Source organism: Mus musculus, chromosome 9 (genome assembly GCF_000001635.26).
Source record: "Mus musculus strain C57BL/6J chromosome 9, GRCm38.p6 C57BL/6J".
NCBI lineage: Eukaryota > Metazoa > Chordata > Mammalia > Rodentia > Muridae > Mus > Mus musculus.
The window spans coordinates 88,542,589-88,548,019 of NC_000075.6; positions in this window are offsets into that span (position 1 = coordinate 88,542,589).

Here is a 5,431-nt window from a genome sequence, read left to right on the forward strand (position 1 = left end):
TCTTGAGGACAGGAACTTATACTTGTTTTCTTCATGGTTTGACTAGGAGGAGGAGATGCCTAATAATTTGATCAAATGATGTCTGAATACATGTATTTTGGTTAGTAATTTACAGTGTCTCATGGAGTCCAAAGGATATGGATGGATATCTCTCTATCTCTATCTATCTATCTATCTATCTATCTATCTATCTATCTATCTATCTATCACTTCTATTTCTTTGGGTTCATTATAGTCACAATTGGCTAGGAATAGTTTTTAAAAAGCTATGTTAAAAACAAAACAAAACAAAACAAGGTAGAAGCCCCCTTACTCTGTCGACATGAAGATCAGTACTCAGTCTTACAGCGGAAGAGATTTAGATTTATCTAAAATGGTCATGGAGTGCCCTCTTTTGGTGAAGCTTCCAGAGAATAAACTGTAGGAATGTTTTATTGAGATCAGCAGTACCACATCAGTACAGCTGGGGGATGTGGCTCTGTGGTATTGTGCTGCTCTCTTGACTAACATGCATGAAATCCTTGGTCCATTTCTCAACAGTGGCAAAAGACAGTAATGTACTTTTAGGTGTCAAAGGTTCATACAGGGTCCAGGGCCTGGTGGGTACCCAAGCTTGACAACCTTGAGACTGTACTAATTGTAGTATGAGCTCATTAGCACAGGGGGAAATTTCCTAAACAGAACTCCAATGGCTCAGGCTCTAAGATCAAGAATTGATAAATGGGACCTCATAAAACTGGAAAGCTTTGGTAAGGCAAAGGGCATAGTCTATAAGACAAATTGGCAACCTACTGATTGGGGAAAAAAAAACCGTCACTAACCCCACATCCGACAGAGGGCTAATATCCAAAATATATAAAGAACTCAAGAAGTTAACCACCAAAAAAACTAAACAACCCAATCAAAAAACAGGGTATAGCACTAAAATGAAAGACAGGCGTGGTGGCACACGCCTTTAATCCCAGCACTAGGGAGGCAGAGGCAGGCGAATTTCTGAGTTTGAGGCTAGCCTGGTCTACAAAGTGAGTTCCAGGACAGCCAGGGCTACACAGAGAAACTCTGTCTCGACACCCCCCCCCCAAAAAAAGAGAACTAAACCGAGAATTCACAACTGAGGAATCTCAAATGGCTGAGAAACACCTAAAGAAACGTTCAAAGTCCTTAGTGATCAGAGAAATACAAATCAAAACGACCCTGATATTCCACCTTACAGCAGTCATAATGGCTAAGATCAAAACCTCAGGTGACAACACATGTTGGAGAAGATGTGGAGAAAGAGGAACACTCCTCCATTGCTGGTGGGATTGCAAACTGGTACAACCAACCACTCTGGAAATCAATCTGGAGGGTCCTCACAAAAATGGAAATAGATCTACCTGAAGACCCAGCAATACCACTCTTGGGAATATACCCAAAAAGATGCCCCACCATGCTACAGGGCACGTGTTCCACTATGTTCATAGCAGCCTTATTTGTGATAGCCAGAAGCTGGAAACAACCTAGATGTCCCACGACAGAAGAATAGATACAGAAAATGTGGCTCATGTACACAATGGAACACTACTCAGCTATTAAGAATGAGGACATCCTGACTTTTGCAGGCAAATGGATGGAACTAGAAAATATCATCCTGTGTGAGGTAACCCAGACTCAGACGGACATGCATGGTGTGTACTCTATGTACTCACTAATATGTGGATATTAGCCAACAAAACAAAAACAAAAAAACCCCAAAACCAACATACAGAATACATAAGATACAGTCCCACAGAATTCAAAAGGCTCAACAAGCTGAAGTGCCCAACTGAGGATACCTCAGTTCCACTTGGGAAAGAGAAGAAAGCAATCACAAGTGAGGAGGGAGGGAGAGACTTGGGAGGGAAAGTGGATTGGGTGGTGGGGCAGTGGGGGCTAGAGAGGAACCTGATTTGGTATTGGGTGAGGGAAAAGGACTGAAGCCCTGAGGGCCTGCAGAAAGAATTTCATATCTTTCTTGTTCATATTCAGTTTCAAAATTTTTTTCTTCCAGATATCTTTTCTTCTTTTACCTAAATCCACATTTTTATCTTTTATTAATTATTTAATTTTCTTTTTTTTTTTTTGTTTCCTGAAACTGGGTTTCTCTGTGTAGCCTAGGTGTCCTGGGTGTCTTGTTCTATAGACCAGGTTGGCCTTAAATTCAGAGATCAGCCTACCCCTGTTTTCCGAGTGCTGGGATTAAAGGCATGTATTACTACTGCGAGTCTTTAAGATTTTAGACATGTTTATTTCATTAGTTTAATTGTGTAATTGTTTTGTGTGTATGCATATTTGTGTACTATATGTGTGTTGTGCCTGCAGAAGTCAGAAGATGGCACTGGGGCCGGGCGTGGTGGCTCACGCCTTTAATCCCAGCACTCGGGAGGCAGAGGCAGGCAGATTTCTGAGTTCGAGGCCAGCCTGGTCTACAAAGTGAGTTCCAGGACAGCGAGGGCTACACAGAGAAACCCTGTCTCAAAAACAAAAACAAACAAACAAACAAACAAACAAACAAAAAAAAAGAAGATGGCACTGGGTCCCCTGGGACTGGAGTTGAGGATGGTTGGTTGTATCACATGCATTATGGCAATTGAACCCCAGGTCTTCGGTGAGGGAAGCCAGTGTTCTTAATCACTAAGCCCTTTCTCTTGCACCAGTTATTAATTGTTTAACATAAGTGTAATTGACATAATACTTTAGAATGGAACCCATTGACCTTTGAAACACAGACACCTCCTCTAGTGAGACCTTCAGCGTGGGAACATAGCGAAGCACAGCTCAGGTGACTTCCTTGGTGGAAGGCTTCCTCCTTCCTGGGAATCCGTCTGTATTCAGAGTAGGAAAGGAGCACCTTTGCTACCCATTTAAGCAGTGTTCAGCCTCCATTTCACTCTGGTGTTGTTAGAGCCATCAGCATAATTACGGAGGACCATATTAGTGTGAATTATTCATACCATCCGTTATAGCTTCAAGCCCTCTGGGACCCTTCCTTTCCTTAAAAGTTCTGGTACAAAATGGTTTAGTAATGCAGGACATTCTATGTTTGATTTGATTTCAGATGGTTTTCCATGCTCCTGAAAACTATGTACAGACACATGTATACAAGGAGCTTGTCACAAGAGGGCACCCCTGCAGCATTCTCTATAAAGTGAATGCCGTTCTGGGTATTAATTCCAGAGGAATGATCATAGAGATGCAGTTTGGACCCACAGAATGAATTAGAAGCTCAATAGACAGTTATTATCGGACAGCATGGGGAGTTCTGTTCATGAAAATTTATTAGTATCATAAGAGGATGTTCATTTATTTAGGGTTTTGGAAATAGGATTTCTCTGTGCAGCTCTGAGTAGTTCTGGAACTCACTGTGTAGATCAGGCTGGCCTGGAACTCAGAGGTCTGATAGCTATGCCTGGCTATAAAAGGATTTTTATAGGTTATACAAAATTCAAATTATTATTTCTGTTTGTGATTTATTCAAGAGCTTCTTTAGCTTAGAGTTCAATTTCCTGCAGAGCACGGTGGTACACACCTTTAACCCAACACTCAGGAGGCAGAGGTTGGCAGATTTCTGTGAGGTAAAACCAGTTTGATACATGCAATGAGTTCTAGGATATCCAGGGCTATATAGAGAAACCCTGTCTCAGGCAAAAAGATAAAAATAAAACTTAATTACCATTTTATTAACACCATATTCAGGGCTACAGTCATCTCAAGCTCCACTTGAGCCGGATCTTAGTTTCCAAGACTATTCCCATGGCGCCCTCTACAGCCCAATCTGCAAAATGGCATTTGGCTTCCTTCAGGCCAAATGATAAAGAGGAAGAAAGAATGCACAAATAGAGGCTACAGGTACAGTTTCTGTATAAGACAGTCCTCCAAATGACACTTCATTATTTTATTTGTTAGGAGTAAGTTATTCAGAGCCAGGCCTGGTGGTGCATACCTTTAATCTCAGCACTTGGAATGTAGAAGACAAGCAGATTCCTGTAGGTTTGAAGCCTTTATGTCTTTCACTCTACAAATAGAAACATTTTCACGGAACTTTATTGAGATTATAGTGATATTTAGTTTATGTTGAAAAATTCATCTTAATAATGTGTAATGTATCAACTCTGGGCAGGGATTGTTTAAATTTATTTAGATTTTGTTTGACTCCTGAGTATGTCTCCCCCCCCCCCCCCCTTTTTTTTTTGAGACAGATTTTACTGTGTCGTTCTGGCTGTCCTGGAATTCACTATTCTGTTGACCAGGCTGGCCTCAAACGCTTTTTTTTTTTTCCTGACTCTGGAGTGCTGGGATTAAAGGCATGCGCCACCACATTCAGTTTGAATTTGTTCATTTTTGAAGATTTAAAAAAATTATCTCGCCAGGCAGTGGGGGCGCACGCCTTTAATCCCAGCACTCGAGAGGCAGAGGCAGGCGGATTTCTGAGTTTGAGGCCAGCCTGGTCTACAGAGTGAGTTCCAGGACAGCCAGGACTACACAGAGAAATCCCGACTCAAAAAAACAAAACAAAACACATTTCAATTTTAGTAAGTGATTTTTTTCATTTCAAATTCAAATTATTTCTAAGCATTATTGGCAACACACAACATAACTTTTGTCTCTTGTCAATTCATATAGTTTGTGGTTTCTTCCTATTACAATGGAAGTCCAACATGTTGGTTCGATTTCAAAATGAACTTGAAAATTACTGTGTGCTGTACCAGAATGCTCAATTTGACGATACACTAGTGATGTAAATGGTTCATAGGATTTAAGAAACACGAAGCGTTCAGCTTCCTGCAGTGCTCTGTACAGCCAGAAGAGAGCCCCAGACCTTAGTAGGCTCTGAGACCTTAGCATAGCTGACTCCTGGACAAAAATACTATTCAGGCTGTAAAACTCAGCATGTAGACAGCGCCATCTGCCAAAACTATAACAAAAACCTAATCCATCAAAGTCCATAGTTACGGGAAAGTCTCTAAATGTACTAACCTTGCCTTCTGGCTTCTGAAGTTCTGCGTCTGGCTAATTGTTCTGAACTGAAATATATCAATCTGGGACATGGATTTTGTGGGGCTTCTCTGATCTCCTGAACATCAAGGGTAGTTGCAGTCTGGATAATAAGACTTTTTATTGGCTTAAACCCATGTTTAGTAGTCTTCTCTGGTGACTACCCTACAAAAGATATCACACCGATTTTCTAAGGCTCCACGTCTCCCACAGAGATATTTGGTCTGATTCTAGGATGAACACACTGAAGCTTCCTTCTCAGGTTCTATACTACTTTGGGATACTTGGGGTTCACATGAGAGAAAGGTGAAGGAATTTCATATCGCGATTATCAGATAGGTACTTGATCTGAATCTTGGTAATTCGATAGTGGACCCGGTGGAAAAATGTCCTTCTATACTTACCATAGTTTCCCAGA